At 40.9% G+C, this 17,645-nt stretch overlaps 1 long non-coding RNA gene across 1 annotated transcript in view; it reads right to left on the reverse strand.

Annotated features, from left to right (window-relative positions):
- LOC118003660 overlaps nucleotides 1-17,645 on the reverse strand; it is a 61,037-nt gene that overhangs the window by 9,983 nt on the left and 33,409 nt on the right. The window contains exons 2-3 of the long non-coding RNA XR_004677382.1: nucleotides 15,172-15,833; nucleotides 13,155-13,703 (exon numbers count right to left, since the gene is read on the reverse strand). This is a non-coding gene — a long non-coding RNA (uncharacterized LOC118003660). The remainder of the gene's footprint in view (nucleotides 1-13,154; nucleotides 13,704-15,171; nucleotides 15,834-17,645) is intronic.

A 17,645-nucleotide genomic window follows, 5' to 3' on the forward strand; every position in this document is an offset into this window, starting at 1 on the left:
GCCCCAAGTAACATAGGCAAAAATGAATGTAAAAAAAATTTGAAATCCAAAGAAGGTATCAAAGTTCCGAAAGAGAAATAATATAGAACTGCGGCCTGAGGGGCAAAAGATCTACAGTGTTGGAAAGACCCACTATTCCTCACATTCTCTCCCTCAAATCCTCTAATATACTCCTCACGATTAATTCCAATTCCTTAGCATCCTCAATCCCTCTTAGCTAAACAAAATAGTCCACTTTCACTCCCCAACTCCACATTTTCTCCATTTTTTGATTTTCATAGTATTCTTCCCCCTAAAATTCTTTTTTGCTGCATCTCATAATGTCAAAATCCTACTGATCCCTCAAGGCACAAATTAAATGTTGTGCTTCTATGAAGCTTGGCCTCATTCATCTGGTTAAAAGTAACCTCTGAACATCCCAAAACAGTAATGATCCTTATTATGATATATGAAGCACATTCTTGTGTTTTAAATTAACAGAAATCTGGGATAGAGAGCCCAGTCTCCAAGAGGGACAGATAGAGTTCCAGTAGTTCTATTTGCATGAACACCTGCTACACCTGCTGGCAGGCATGGTAGTCAAGGCTTTAGTAATGACAGGTGCAAGGATTCATGTTCCTGAACAAAGAGGGGAAATAAAGATGAGCCCACCTGATGCCCACACTCTGGGAAAGTGCCAGGTGAGAAAAGGGTACACTCTGAGCAGGAGAGTCGAAGTGCGTGGGCTGCCTGACTCTAAGACCCAATGGCTCCACCATACCCACACCTCCTGCACTTAATTGAAAATCGAATGTCCCTGTCTATCGGTGTATGACGTTAAGGAAAGAGGTAGAAATGCTAATGACCTTCTGGATATCAGAGAGGAGAAGCAGTGATGTCTGTAACAGCAAGTGACCTGAAATAGCCCCAAAGTCACCAGCCACAGAAATGTGGATGGAGGTGCTTTTCTCAGCAAAGGCAAATTAGACTTCAAGACCCATGTCTATTAATAGTCATCAGATACCTAGGCAAACAATGCTGACAAATGCAGGGAAGGTATGCTTCTTTTGCAACTCTGAACACACTAGTTAGACGTGAGGCTGCAAAAGAATGAAGATGGAAAAGACGCAGCATCGTCCAATGTTCCTCTACCTCCTTTCTGTACAGAGCCAACAGTAATATTATTTATGACAGCACAGGCTGAACTGTCAAGACTGAAATGGAGTTGCCAGATCTTAACCCAAGGATTACTCTATTGTTTCAAATCCCCAATCATGCTTCATTAGAGACTCTGCTCATCAGAGATCGACTACGACACAGCTGTGCTGTTAACTTGTAACCTTAAGTCCGAACCCACTCCATCTTTCTGCAGGGACTGAAAAGTTGCCTATAACTTTACAATCTAGCTCTTTTAAGTTTTGTGGCCCCAGTGAATAGAAAGAGTCTCCCGGGAGCAGGAGTGTTAGGGGTTGGACATCAGTCTTTTTTTTTTTTTTAAGATTTTATTTATTTGACAGAGAGAGACACAGCGAGAGAGGGAACACAAGCAGGGGGAGTGGGAGCGGGAGAAGCAGGCTTCCCGCAGAGCAGGGAGCCCGACATGGGGCTCGATCCCAGGACCCTGAGATCATGACCTGAGCCGAAGGCAGACGCTTAACGACTGAGCCACCCAGGCGCCCTGGACATCAGTCTAGAGCACAGATGTAATAAAGGACATAAACTTGGCATCATGCGGTATACCACTTGGCAACAACCCTGGGAGCTCTCTCCAAACAATAAAAGTTGAGCACATTCATCTCACTCCCTGATCATAGTCATCCATCAAGCCCACATTAGTTCACAGTGATGACATATTAAATTACAACAGCACAACTGCCAGATTATGAGGTCCAGTCATTGCCCCGTCCCAGTTGATCCAAACACTGCGTGGGTGTTGGCTGCAACACGTCTATTGGTTGCAACTGAAGTCTCTTTGGGAACTCTCATGCAGCAGGGATGTGTGGAAGATTCCGTGTGTCATTACAGTTAATGAAACTGATCTTTGAATATGAAATTGCTCCAAGCACTGTATTCAAATATATTACTTTCATTTGTGTCATTCACCTGCTCTAAAACCAGCTCAAAAATAAATTATCGAACTTCACATTTTTTATTCATAGGCCATATGTTTCAATAGTAACTAATGGAAAATTTAAGCAAAGAACTGTTAAAGTAAGTGCTTTTAAGAATGTAAAGAAGTGGACTACAAATTACCTTTGTAGAAAGTGAAAAATAAAGGGGAGTGTTAGTAGTATTTGCATATTAATTGCTACAGAATTTAAGTGAAAGTTATGCTTATTCAGTATCTTGTAGCCATAAAATTGATTTTGTCTACATCTATTTACTAAAGGAAAAAAATTGAAATATTTCTTTTAGCAGCTATAGGAAGTGTTGTCTTATAACCTTAAGACTATGAATGTTTGTTATCAGAAACTCTACTTGTTAAAGGAACTTATTAACTTTTTTTGTTTAAACAATGTCTTTGGAAGCTGATTTTTCTCACCAACCTTGAGATAATTAACCCACTAGCTATGATTTCACTGATATAGCTCCCATTTACTTAATCAGTGTAAAAGACTAAAGATGGTATTAGAGTTTAAATATATATATAAAGGAGATCAACTTCTTTTTGAAAATGATAAAAATTTACACTCTGGAAATTGTCCTAAGGGCACACAGCAAATGGAAAACATCTATTCAAGAAAATCTACTAAATCTCAGTAAGGACATCAAGAGCCTGAGGCATTTGAGCCATGACTTATTCACATCTCCACCATCTCTGGCCTCCAGAGCAGTACGATGGTAGCTCTACTGAGGCAGGCACAGCCAAGAAAACCAGGACCATTTGCTACCTAGCTTCCGATCAGGGATGGATAGAACTAACAGATGCATGTATAGAACACTGACCCAATAAAAGCAGAATAATGTTCTTCTCTAGTGCATGTGGAACATTCTCCAGGAGAGCCCACATGCTCAGCCATAAGCAAGCCTCAGTAAATTTAAAGGATTGAAATTATACAAAATATATTTTCTAACTACAATGGAATGAACTTAGAAGTCAATAATAGAAGGAAATTTGGAGAATTTACAAATACCTGGAAATTAAACACACTGTGAAATTACCAATGGGTCAAAAAAAGCCACAAGAGAAATGAAAAAAGTACTTTGAGGCAAATAAAAACAAAAACACAACAGGGCAAAACTTATGGAATACAGTTAAAGCAATGCTTGGAAAGAATTTTGGAGCTACTTATGCCTATATTAAAAAAGAAGAAATATTTCAAATCAATAACCTAACCACCACCTTAAGGAAACTGGTCAAAGTAGAGCAAGCTAAACTGCAAGCAAACTGAGAGAAAGAAATAATAACAATGGCGAGTAACTATTAAAGTAAATAACAAACATAGGGAGGAAATACATAAAATAGAGAATGGAAAAACAATACAAAATAAAGATGAAAGCAACCACTGGTTCTTTGAAAAGTTCAACAAATCTTTGGTTAGACTGACTAACAAAAAAAAAAAAGAGATGACTCAAATTATAAAATCAGGAATGAAAGGCCATTTCTACCAACCTTACAAAAACAAATAAGAAAGATTATAAGGAATTAATGTGAACAATGTGTGGCAATAAATTAGATAATTTAGATGAAATGAGTAGATTTCTAGAAAACACTAACTACCAAAATTAGCTCAAGGAATAGCCATCTGAGTAGATGTGTAACAACTAAAGAGATTGCAATGGTAATTTTCAAATCTCCCACAAAGATAATACCAGGCTCAGATGACTTCACCGGTGAATTCTACCAGGGGTTTAAAGAAGAATTAACACCAATTTTTCCAAAAATAGAAGGAAGGGAACATTTTCCAATTCATTCTATGAGGTCAATATTACTGTGATACCGAAACCAGACAAAGACATCCCAAGAAAAGAAACGACAGACCAACATCTCTCATGAACATAGATGCAAAAAAACTCAATAAAATACAATCAAACTGAATCCAACGACATATAAAAAGGCTTGTATACCATTACTAAGTAGGATTTATCTAAGGAATACAAGGTTGTTGTAATATACGAAAATCAATCACTGCAATGCGCCATATTAATAGGATAAAGGATACAAACCATATGGTCATCTCAATAGAGACAAAGCAGCTGACAAAATCCAACACCCCTTCATAACAAAAACAAACAAACTAAAACACCACCACTCAATAAACAAGGAATATAAAGGAATAGAAACGAATTTCCTCAAAGCGTGAAAGACCATTGACAAAACCCCACAGCTAACATGATACTTAATGGTGAAAGACTGGATGCTTTCCCCCTAAGGTCAGGAACAAGATGAGGATATCAGTTCTTACATTCCCACACTGATAAACCATTGCTCATGCTACTCCTTCCATATAGAATACCCTCTTTAGCCAATCATCCTCCAAGTTCTATCCTCTTGTGATAACTTGCTCTCCATTTCCTGGACCAAATGGATTTCTCTCCCATCCAAAGTCATGGCACATAGTGGCAGGGTCAATTAATTACATGCTGCCTTATGATATTATTTGATTTGTTGTCTAGTATGATAATGTAGTTCATTTATTGTCAATATAGCTTCAGGATATATGTGTCCTACCTCCCCATCTAGACTATAAGTTCCTTGAGAAAATGGCTTTTTTTTTTTTCACTACAGCTCAAATGTTCTAGACCAGTGTCATAGAAAAAGACGTTTCAAAATAAATATTTTCTGAACAGAATTACTTCCAGAGCACTTATCTAAGACCAGGGACTTACAGTTGGGAGAATTCTGCTACTGCTCTGGGTCTTCTGCAACACAAAAGAGTAATATACAAAGCTGCCAACCTCCCCAAACTCAGGACTCTTCTCTAAATACACCCAGACAGTTAGAAATACACTCACTTTCTCTAAAACACAGAGGCCACATGATGAAAACCCTATGTGGAGGAGTCTTAAGATCTCAGGGGTGCCGATTCTCTGATGCAAAGGGAGGACATGCCCCTATGACTTAGTATGAAATCATGCACTTGTCAATAGAGCCTTGTTCTTCTACCACCAGCCTGCATTGTCTGTGGAACTCTGGCTTTGGTGAAATCAGTTTACCTGATTCATGCGACAGAGATATCAGCGAGAAGCTCTGGAGAACCCCTGGGCTTTTTGCTCAGCGCCAATTTGGCAACGCATGGCATGGGCAAGGCAAAGGTTGTAATGATCTGTTCTCGCAGCCACTGGTGGAGTCATCCATGAATGCTTTCAAAAGGCTGCTGGAGAAAATCATGACCGCCATGTGTGTCATCCTAAGGATGAAACTAATTTGAAAATAAGCAAGTCAAAGGAATTGGATGAGGGTTTATTCACATGTCAAATTAGTCCCTCTGTAGAAAAAAAAAAAAGAACGTTTGGACACAGATAAAGATTTCATGTTGCCGTTGGCAACAACTACTTCTAGGAGAAACACAGTAAGCCATGGCCATGAGGTCCTCGAGGCTCCTGGGAGGCCGCAATACAGTGTAGAGGACCAACATAAATTGCCATGTTTTTCCAGGCCACTGCCAACTCCCATCTGGGTGCCCTGCAGAAAAGAACGGCTTCTAGAGTCACCTGCCAATTCATGGGGGCAAGAGCTTGAATGGACAGGAAAGTCTTTCCTGGAGAGATAGACAGATAAGGCTGTCTCCGAAGAGTGAGCTATAAGGAGGGTGAATTTCTCAGTGTGAAAAGGAGATTTGAGTCCGTTTCTCTGGCAGACACCATATGGTAACCAACATAATCTTTATGATCATTTTACTTTGCCCAACTACCCTTTAAAGTCTCCAGGAGCTAAAGGCTGCACCCTGGCACTGTTCTGGACAGCAAAGTGTAAAGGAAAGTCTTCTGGAATCTAGAAAGGGTTTTCTTTCTTAATAAAAGAATCAGCCATAGCTGGTGCCACCCTCCTTCCCTCCTCCATTGAAAGGGGATGTTACCACAAGAAAAAGTTCTGGAAAGTTGTAAAGAAAGCAACTCTGACATCACTGAGCCACTGAACCGACCCCAGCGGCCACCTACTTCCAGACTTCTTGTTCTGAGACAAAAATAGGTGGCTTTTTATTAATCCACCATTGGTCAGGATTTCTATTTCTTGCAGCTGAAGGCACTCATAACTAATTCTATTGCTATGCCAGAGTGGAAAGATAGTGCTTAAAATTTTGACAAGAGAGAGGCCCTGAGACTTCATGTAGAAGAATGTAGAAAGTCAGTGTGTCACAGTTTTTTTGTTTCTCGCACATACCATTCTATTAGGCACCACATTAGAAGTCACCGGTATGACGCTGCCCACAGTCTTACTTGTTACTATGCACAGCCCTGAAATCTAGCAGCCCGGTTATCCATCCTAATGATTGCTCAGAGTCTCGGAGTACATGTATAACAACCACTAATCCTCTCTGTTTGTCTTTGAGACTCTCAACTTGTAGTGTAAAGCCTTTGATAATGGTCTAAAACTCATTTGCAATATAGTTAACAAACTGCAAAAAGTTGGAGCCTACACCAGAAAGCTGTAACTGTCTTTCCCCCATGAACAGGGTAAATGTAAACACTGATAGCAGGTGAATATCAAAGTGTGGTCCCCAGAGCAGCTGCATCAACATCATCTGGAAACTTGTTAGAAATGCAAATTCTACCATCTCTGCAGACAAACTGAATCACGCTAAAAGTTTAAGAACTGCTGCCCTCCAGCACAAGGGCATATTAGGTGATGTCCTCTCTCTCCTTTCATTCACATGTTTTCTCTTCGTCCCACTTTCTCCCACTCTCCATTTTCTTCCCTTCTCTTCTGTTAGTGTTAAAAATCTTCAGATGGTATCCAAATCCATGATGTGGTCACGTTAATTACCAAGATGATCACCGACCCACACTAAGGGTGTTGGGAGATTTTTCCGCCCGTAGATAAGAAATACATAACCCAAAAGCCCACCCTGCCAAATATTCAACTACAGACTGTCAGACCCGGGTGGGAAGCAGAATGAAAGGTCCCGATCCATGTCTGTGCCCACCTCCAGTAAAGACATTGAACCTCTTTCTTCATGTAATCCACCCTAAACCCCGGTCTTTCCTCGCATTTCTCATTCCTTCCCTGTCATAACCCACTCGGGCTGCTATAGCAAAGATACCAGAGGCTGGATGGCTTAAACCACAAACATTTATTTCTTACAGCTCTAGAGGCTGGGAAGTTCAAGAGCAAGGCACTGGGAGATTCGGTGTGTGGTGAGAGCCAGATTCCTGGTTCATAGAAGACTATCTTCTTCCTGTGTCGTCTTTACGTGACAGAAGGGGCAAGATTGCTCTCCAGAGTCTCTTTTGTAAGGGCACTGATCCCATTCACGGAGGCTCCTACCTTCATGACCCAATCACCTCCCAAAGGCCCCACTTCCTAATACCACCACCTTGCAGGTTAGGATTTCAACATACGAATCTGGGGGTACACAAACACTCAGCCCATAGCACTCCCCTCTTTCTCTTTACCTAGTAGTCAATCAGCTCTCACTTCGTTTTCAAAGTAGCTCTTACCATCAGCTTTACCTCATTTGCATCGCAAATTATCTTTGCTCCTGCCTAAACCTCACACTATCCATTTTCATTTCCTTCAGCGAGGAGAGGGAAGGCTGAGCTTTGATGAGCTGCAGGATGTATCCTAGAGATTCCGCCTATCTTGTGCTAAAGACAAGGTATTCTTGCTCCGTCCATTTTTAATTGGCTGTCACTGCGGTGATAGAACGTCCCGTTTGAAGAAGTGAGCTCAGCATGAACCAACCGCCCCCACCCCTAGTTTCCTTTCACTAATCTCTAATTTATGTAAATGTTCACCGGATTGTGTTGATATGCTCCCCACTGCGCATCCCCTTGCAGATTTTTCAAACAGATATTCCTCATGTATTTTCCTTATCTCTGAAAGACTTCTGAAAATGTGTCTTGGGTTGCAGGTTCGTTAGAATGTCATCCAACACTGCGCCTCCACATGCAGGGCAAACCAAAGCCAGGAGACCCCGATCTGGGTGTCTAGTATGGTTCTCCCTGGCTATGATCAAGTGCCCTCATTGAAGCATATGAAAAGCAGTTTTTAAAAGTGCTGGAGGACAGACATCCCTTCAGGCAGCAGCTGTTTGATGGAACGCTGAAGGGCATAATGGAAGTAGCGCCTTTATATGTCTGTATGTGCTAGTCTACGAACAAAGCGACACTCTGCCAACCTTTAGATTCTCCTTTTCTCTTTGGCCCTGATATTTCTCTACTTCTATTTTATTATGCTCTTTGCAGCCACCACAAATCCTTTTGGGGGAGAAAAAAAACACAAAATCAATGACTGATTCGTAAAAACAGTGGCAATCGTGTATCTATTACTTTTAGGAATAATTAAAATAATGCTGATATAATTTATATAATGATTTTAGCTTTTCTAAGCATCCCATTCATTTTTTTTTTTGAAGGATTCATACAGTAAATCCAGGAGCAAATTTTTTTTTTTGTGGATGAGGAATTAAAATCTAGAGACGCGACTCCCAAGATCATGCATTCAGTTATCATTAACAATGACAAACAAAAGCAACAACAGCAGCAGCTTATTATAGTCACTTACTACTCACCAGAACTTAAACTCAGGTCCCCTACCTCCAAATTCCATGCTATTTCTCTATACATAACATAACCTTCTAGTATCCCTGAGAGAAAGTGACTAAGTTAATAGATTAGCAGGATGGAGAAATAATTAAAGCCTGAGCCTGTGATACACATCATTAGTCACTAGTATTTGACAGAATATTCACTCAGTTGCTCAATTCTCTGTTAAGGAAGTGTGAGCAAGAGAGAGGTGGGACAAAATAATGTAAAATCAGTGGTCTGGGATCCATCTGGTGGCAGAACCACGACTAATTACTGCTCTTATCATGCACTGTAGATGCCCAATTAGTCCCTGTTAAACCTATTTCTCTGTCTTCCACTGTAACATGTAAACTTGGATGAGGTCATTGAGCTCTGTGAACCCTGATGACATTGCCTGTACAATATTGGACTAGACCATCTCTAGGGTCCCTGTATTGTAATAGTCCCTGCTTCAGTGAATGAGAAGTGGATAGGTTCTTTTACCAGTTCTTGCAAAAAAACAGTTGAGAAAGCAATGCTCAGTGATTATCAGCTGGGGTTTGACCAGCCACAGTTCAGTGATTCCAATACTTTCGTGCACAGTAGAATCAACTGCAGCATATATTTGCATATTTCTTTGTCCTCCCATCAAGAAATTCTGATCCGTGGACCACCATTGAGAAACACTTATCCTCTCCTTGGAAAGCTGATCTTGAATTTGGTGAGTCACCTGAGTAATACCTGCTTCCAGTGAGTGTAATTGGAACCATTAGTCATTTTAGTTCTCAATGAAAATATTTTCTTTGTTCAGACCTTTTAATATTTTTATTTACCAACGAAGTAAAAAAAACTTTCTATTTCTAACAAAGACCGTTGTGAAAAATATACTAAGTAATAAATTACCTGAAGAGAATAAATTAACTACTAAAAGAATAGAAAGAGAATAGAATATTACATATTTAAATGCATTTTTAAGATCTTCACAAATGTTAAAAGGCATTTTATTACAGTAGAGATATTTCCCTTTTAAAAAATGTAAAGATTCTCAATCTCAACTTCAGTACCAATTCATTATAAAAATAATAAAGTTAACTAATTTTTAATAATCTTAATACTAAATAAAGGTTTGATTGCTCTATAAAGGAGGTGAAAACATCTTCTGATAAGTAAAACATTGTAAACAAACTCAATCATTATAAACGTATAAGAAAACGGAGAAAATTGAGAACACAATTTTGAACACTAATGGCTCGGAGACAGGAAATTCCCAAAAGCAGGATAAATCGACTGATGGGGTGTGTGAAGTTCAGTAAAATATGGTGAATAATGAAAAATTAAAAATCGACTGACAAATGTCCAGTATAACTCACTGGCCATGAGTAAAGCATAATGTGTTGGTGGAGAGAACGCTACAGAGTTATAGAGCATCTTAGACCCTTCTTCAACTCAGTCTTCTAAGAGATTTAATTTTTTACCAACCTAAACAAATTTTTGTATGTACAATGGAAATCAAAGGGAAAATGAAACCAATTGATTTGACTTGATTACAGTAATTGGTATGTTTTCTCTCTTAATGTTTTTGATACAACATAATTGTCCTCTTAGATAGTGTTAATTTTTTTAGAAATACTTCATATTCTTTCACCTATGACCAAACCCAAGTCAGTGAGTTTTGATTTTCAAGGGAAGAAATATATTTCCAAGAAAAGGTTTCAGATCATGTGAGCTGACAGAACAGTGTATGGATCACAGTAGATGTTTAATGAACTTTTGTTGAATGAATAAACAACTGGAGAACCCATCTAGGAAACTATATTTCTGGTTGTGTCATAACTTCTCTTTATGAATCACTATTATTTAACTCTCAACCACATGGAAGGAAAGAATATGAGAAAGAAAAATAAATAGTACAAATAAGAGATAAGTTGCTGTCTATAAGAGATGATGAAAAATAAGACATTAAGACAAATATATAAGTAATTACAATGCCAGATAGAATAGCATAGGTACCCACAAAAAAAATGTACAGACATAGTTCAATGCAGGTTAGAGATGAGAAGATATTTTATTCAAGTAGGGAAAAGTATTTCACTATTTTACTAGATATATGTCTTGGCAGATTGTTGGAATTTGAACAGGTGGAGAAAAGATGAGATGATACAGGACACATATGAGTTTTTTAAATGCCAAATAGAAAAGAGTCAATATAACATATACAAACAACTACCAGTCAGAAATCAAAATGGAAGAGACAACCCAATTTACGTGGCAAAATATAGTAGAAATAAAAGGAAATATTTAGGCATAAACTTGGCAAAATATATCTAAAACCAATATGAGAAAAATGTTTAAAGTCTCCTAAAAGAGACAGAGGTAGACTTGAACAAATAGACATTAATTCCATGTTCATGGATATTTCATCATAAATATATCAACCTTCTTTTTAAATTAATATAAATAATAGTAAATAAACTTCTAAATTTAAAGTAATGTCAAACAAACAAACAAGCAAAAAACAGTCCATTTTGACTGGCCTGGGGTAGGAGTGTGTTACAGCTTGGCAGGTCCAGAGCCTCTGGGTCATGGGGCTTCCTAGGACAGTGTCTCTGGGTATGACTGAATGGCATTGACACAGAGAGCTCCAGCCTAGGGGACCCAGGGATGGGCACTCTGGCTGAGACAGCTGAGTCACCCATGGACCTGCCCACCCCAGCCAACACTGGACCCACTTCACCACAGATTTCACTCTCTCAGGCTGAGCCTTGGAGAGACAGAGAGCCAGAATCCAAGAGCACAAGAGCGGTAGCAAGCAACAGCAACCTGGGGTGGGGAGGGGGGATTCCATACTTGAAAGTGGGACTCTTGTTGAGACTCAAAAAAACCCCTCTGCGTTCTCAATCCAGGAGAAAGGGGCAAGAGCGTGGTAATGTCCACCCTGCGATCTACTAGGAGGGCTTACAGCAGTTTTTTTTTTTAACTATTTTTTTTAACATTTTATTTATTTATTTGTCAGAAAGAAAGAGCACACACAAGCAGTGGGAGCGGCAGGCAGAGGGAAGAGCAGGCTCCCTGCTGAGTAGGGAGCCAGATGTGGGACTCGATCCCAGGACCCTGGGATCATGACCTAGGCCGAAGGCAGATGCTTAACCGACTGAGCCATGCAGGCATCCCAGCTTAAGGCAGTTTTAATCTATTTAAACTGTAATTATTTTAACCAGTTTTAACGCAAGATTGGCGAGTGAGGGGAGGATGAGACATGACCAGGCTGAATTCCCTGGAGGAAAAAACCCTCAGAGTGCAGTTGTTTCATTGCAGAGTCTTCCAGGAACAACACTGGTGTAGGAATGAACGAGGGCAGCCCAAGAGGTCAGGGGGGAAGTTGAGCAGGGATACCAATCCCATGGAGATTTGGGAGCTAGGGTGGCCCTGCAGAGTTGTTCGAAGTGAGCCAAGGAGAGCCATGTGTTTGGACCCTCTAATTGACCAGTTACTGGGGTGGGTTGTGTGCCCTTGAGCAACACAGCTCCATTCTGTGGGCAGAGGCTGAGGGTCAGAGAGGGACTCGGGTGGTAGCCACCCGCAGCCAACAGACCAGGTGCCTGGGAGAAAGAATGGCTTGTTTCTGAAGGGGGACCTGGGTGGTGTACACAGCATCCTTTCCATCCACACCCACGCTGCAAATTGTTGTGGAGTTGTTCACGCTACTTAGATGTATCTGCCCAAGTTCATCAAAATTATGAAATCCAGTGTGTCTGCACACCCCTGTAACCTCCACACATTTTAACCCGGTCATCTGCACATATTAGATACTCAATAATTACATGCTGGTACAGAGTTTCTGAGACTGGAGACCAATAATCAGATCATGAACAGTGACAGGGGAGCCTGCAAAGGAAGCCAGTTTGAGAAGAAAAGGCAGTGAGTGTGGTTCATTTTGGACAGATTTAATTTAAAGTGACAATGGTCCAGGCTAGGTAAAGAGGTTCAACGGGTTAAAAAGGTAGGATCATAGTTTGTGCTACACAACAGAATGTGTGACATCATCTTCTCAGTTAATAAGTGTAAGAAAAAAGATCTGGGGGTGGAAGGTGGAATAGTAGATAAATATTTCCCTTTAATATTTTTTATAGAAGATCTAATATAGAAATAAACATCAGGGGTTTCCTTGCAGGGAAAAACAAAGGAAAGGCTGTGACCAGAAGGGCTGATCTGTCTTGAGATTCAGGCTGCATTGGCAGGGAGTACAATAGGGTTCCATGTACAAAAATAACCCCAATCTCAATGCTCCAAGTCCTCACCTATGTAAAGAACAGATCTTGGCTTTTTTATATAGGGCCTCCTCTCCCTAAATATTCTAGGAATTTCCAGAAGTGTTCACATGTGTCATTTAAATGGCCCCTAAGCCTCACCAGGATTGGACCCTTGATGAAATCACTTTGTCAGAGTCTCCAAGGGTGGGGAGGGGCTGTCAGGGGTGTGCAACGAGGGGAGGATCCATAACACACCTTAAAGCCGTTCCTTGCAGCTCAGCGCCCCTCCTGTTAAGATGATCTCCACTGCCTCTGGCCTCAGCCCTCCCATTCTGCAGGTGCTCATTCAGGGCTATCAGCCCCCGGATGTCTGTGGTTTATCATTCTCGCCAGTTAGCAGAGAAATTCTTTCCCTTTTCTTCTTCACTTCTTCAAAGATTATCTCAGAGTAGAGCTGTTTTGAAGCCAGATAATAGTCATTTTTCTTTCTCGGAGCTGATGAGCACTTACACAGTTAGGTTAATCTTCTTTGAGCACCTAGAGAACATGGGTGGTGGCAGGAGGGGAGGAGGTGGCCTTATGGGGTCCCAGCCAGGGCGACTCCTTTTTTTATATGTTAATGAGCCATTGTTCTATTTATCATTACTTGTCTCAGTTCCCATTTTCTTCCTCTCCTAGTTCCGTGGCTTCCTTTGATCCATGTGGGCATCCAAAGTGCCCCAAAGTATGAATCTCACAGTAATGTCTCCAGGTTGATATACCAAGACCAACTCTGGTAGTTTCCATGCACCAGGCAAGTTCAGCCTAAAACAAAATGTGCCATCTATTTTCAATACGAAGAGATAATGTTGTCTAAAAGCCTGGGGATAACAGTTAAACCCACTGAAAATCAATAAAAAGCCTTTTAAAGGCCACCATCCTCTTTCAAGACATTTTTCTCAATGCTGGATGTCCCATACCACCAGGCAGTCAGGTAATAGGATTGATTTTTATATAACTCTGGCTCAAGAACATGCAACTATTATAGGGAAGGTTGGAGGGGCTGAAGAGAAAAGAGAAAATGGGTTTCTATACCTTCTCCCCTAGCACAGCTCCACATTTCTTTTGCAGGAAGTAATTTCCCACACACCCAGCACTAGGGAACAGGGTTGTTCAGCCACTACATTTGAATGCCAACTCTGCCTCTAATTTGCACTAGAGGATGTCCTCACTTAACCTCTTGGTGGGTATAAAATGAAGAGGAAGGGGAATCCCTGGGGAGCACAGTCAGTTAGGCATCTGACTCTTATTTTTGGCTCAGGTCTTGATCTCTGGATCATGGGATCGGGCCCTGCATCGTGCTCCATGCTCAGCGCAGAGCCTACTTGGGATTCTCTCTCTCCCTCTCCCTCTACTCCTCCTGCTCATGCTCTCTCTCTCTAAAATAAATAAATAAATTTTTAAAAATAAAGAGGAAGATACTTCCCATGATAAGTCAGCACCATGCTCCAGCCATATCTACCAGTGATATAACTAGTATAACTAATGATATAGGTAGGCACTTCAAAAAAATATAGAAAAATTTTAAATGAGCATTTTCATCTCAAAGGAATTTTTGAAATCATTAAAAATTTCTAAAAAAAAAAAAAAAAAAACGCTATTTTAATCTTATCCAAGGAGAGGCATAATAAGGCATTCTCCCTGGTCAAGCAGAAAGCCCAGAAAGGACAAGCTGCTCGTCTTGCTCCTGAGGGACTGGTTTTGGGCCACTTCTACTGACTGAATCTGGGTATTGCACATCCACAGCTGGCCATGGAGTTCTGCAATAGGCTTCCTTTTCTGCTTCTGCTCGGTTTCCACCTTTGACAGGGGACCCTCTGACCTTCAACACCATCTCCCAGATCCCATCTTTATCACGCTGGCTCTGACATCTGATAACTGACACTGTCTGGCCTCAAGACCTCACTCTCATAAAGAAGTAGTAAAAATCCATTGTATCCTGACCTCCATTCCCATAGGCTATGATGAAAATATTCATTAGAACAAACATAGAAGTGCCAGGGACATTTTTAGGAAGGCAGGAGTCTAGGAAAACTAGCGAATGAAGGCAGCTACTCAAAACTAGGGTGAGTTATTCTAAGAATAAAACCCAGTAACCATGGGCAAACAACCCAACTGTTCCTCCAAAAAGCAGCTGTGAAAAATGCCTGAAAATAAGAGACACTGAAAAATAAATATCTGATTACCCACTGCCACTAGTCCACTCAGTGCCTGGGTATTTAGCCTTACTTACCAGTCAGTTGAAACTCTCTGGAACCAGTGCTTGATTTCTGCATCTTCTTTTTAGGAGAACTTTGTAGACAACCCTCAGCTTGCAAAGAAATCCCTGCTTCTCCCCTGCTTGCCCTTCTTTTTCCCCTTTCCCTCGCTGCTGGAGCTCCCCTCCACCTGCTGACTTCCTGAACTCTCTGACCCTGATGCTTCTGATGGGAGAGAATTCTCGGTTGTACTGTGTTCTTGGTTCAGAAGCCAGGAAAGAAGTTTAAGAAGTTTTAAGAGCTACGTATATCAATTAGAAATGCTCGCTTCTGACTAAAACACAAACCTCAGTAGCAGAAGATACTTGTTTCCTTAAGAAATCCAAAAGTAAGTGGCCTTAAGTTTGGTCCAACAACCCAGCGATTTCATCAAGGATTCAGGTTTTCCCTTTAGATTCTGCTGGAACTTTGAGGTGCTTCTCTCAAAATTCTTCCTCATTGCTGTATCCTACCAGCATCTCAGATCAAGTTTGTGTACAGTGACTCTCCTAACATGGCGGTGATCTCTTCTTCAGGCAGGACACCGAGGGGACAAGGGGTGGTCACTGATCTCTTATTCTTCAGGCCTCTGACAGTCAGGTGTGAAGAGCAGTGAACTTCCAATCATTCATAGTATTCCAAGAAGGTGAATTACCACCTGAAAGTAATGATGAAGAAAGGAATAGAGTAGAAGTAAGAGGCTGGATTAGATTAGATTAGATCAGATCAGATTGACTCAAATGTCCCATCTAGCTCTAACTTCCTATTAAATGTAATGGGGGGGAAATGGGTATTGAGGGCAGATCCCAACACAATATGTCACTGGAGATAGAAGGAAGAGGAAGACCATCTAGAAGTAGAGCCAGTGTGAATACACAAATGACTCTAGTACAAGACATAAGAGGAGAGCTGCCAGGAGGCTTCAGAGGACAGAAAGAGCAGAGCTGAATGAGGAAATCAGGAGCACCTCTGCAAGAGGTGGAATGATCATCAAGGTGGTGGTACAATAGAGATGTGAGCTGAAGCAGGAGAGGCGTGGTGGACACCCCTGGATGTGAGACTGTGGAAGTTATATTTAATGAAGGCAAAGAGAGAGAGAGAGAGAAGATATTAATATGCTGATGATGAGAGACATCCTGAAAGTTATGTTCAAAAGCAATTGATTTGGAATTGATGTAAACAATGGATGGAGGAAATGAAGTTCAAGAAGTCCAGTTAGGAGGAGATGGCAACAATCCATAAAGGAGAGTGAGGAGCTGAGGCCAGACGATGAAGAGGCAGAATCTTCAGTCCAGGCATCTGAAAGAATGTGCAGGCAAGAGAAAGGGGGGAGCCACTGACTGTGACCACGGTGATGATGACTGGGCCAGCAGTGCAGTAAACAGGGACAGCGAGGTCAGGAGGACAATCATTTTAGGGAGCCAGAGTGAAATGTGGAGAGAATTTTTATTTTTAAACTATTGACTTTTAATGGGGTTTCTGACATAGATACTGGCATAGATATTTTTCATGGGTTTTCCAGCAGGTGTTTGAAAATGTGAGACTGGAGTTTGGGAGAAAAGTAATCAGGGGTGGGGAGGTGCATCTTTATACAGAGTGTAGTTGAAGCCTAAGTGAATGGATGAAGTAACCAGGGGGAGAACAAAGAAGAACAAAGAGAAGGAAGGGAAGGGAAGGGGAACTAAGCATAGAAACCTAGAGAATGCCCATATTTAGAAGGAAGATTCTATTCTCCCCCACATTTATAACACTGTATGGAGGTTGTTTGAGGGCTGACTGAGTAAACCCCAGTGTCTCACATAGTGCAAACAGACAATAAATATCACTGAATGAATAAATGAACTGAGGGGGGGCAAATTAAAAAGAGGGAGAGATCCAAAAGAAAGCAGGTAATGCAATGTCTCTGTTGGGGGGCAGGGGGAGATTCTGAAAAAACAAAGTTACCTATGGTATCATTTCCTGCATCAAAATGAAAACAAAAGAAGACAGAGAAATCCTGGAGTTGGCAATTAGGAACTCATTCAGATTCTCTAAGAACAAGTTCAGTAGACTTTAGTGGAACAGTCAGGGTAGACATCATGTTGCAATGGGTTAACTGGGAACCCACTGCAGTTTAAAAGAAAAAAAAAGTGCAGATAAGTAATATTCTTTAGTCTTCAAAGAACTTTGGCTTTAGAAAACAGGAGAGTGCCTGGATGGTTCAGTCAGTTAAGCATCCAACTCTTGGTTTCGGCTCAGGTCATGATCTCAGGGTTGTGAGATCAAGCCCCACATGGGACTTTGCACTCAGAGTCAGCTTGAGATTCTTTCCCCTCTCCTCCCTTCCCTCTCCCCCACTTGCATGCACATGTGTGCTCTCTCTCTAAACTAAATAGATAGATAGATGATAGATAGATAGATAGATAGATAGATAGATAGATAGATAGATAGATAGAGATAGATAGATAGATAGATAGATAGATAGATAGAT

The sequence above is a fragment of the Mirounga leonina genome, unplaced genomic scaffold (genome assembly GCF_011800145.1).
Source record: "Mirounga leonina isolate KUSES-001 unplaced genomic scaffold, KU_Mleo_1.0 Mir_91, whole genome shotgun sequence".
Taxonomy (NCBI): domain Eukaryota; kingdom Metazoa; phylum Chordata; class Mammalia; order Carnivora; family Phocidae; genus Mirounga; species Mirounga leonina.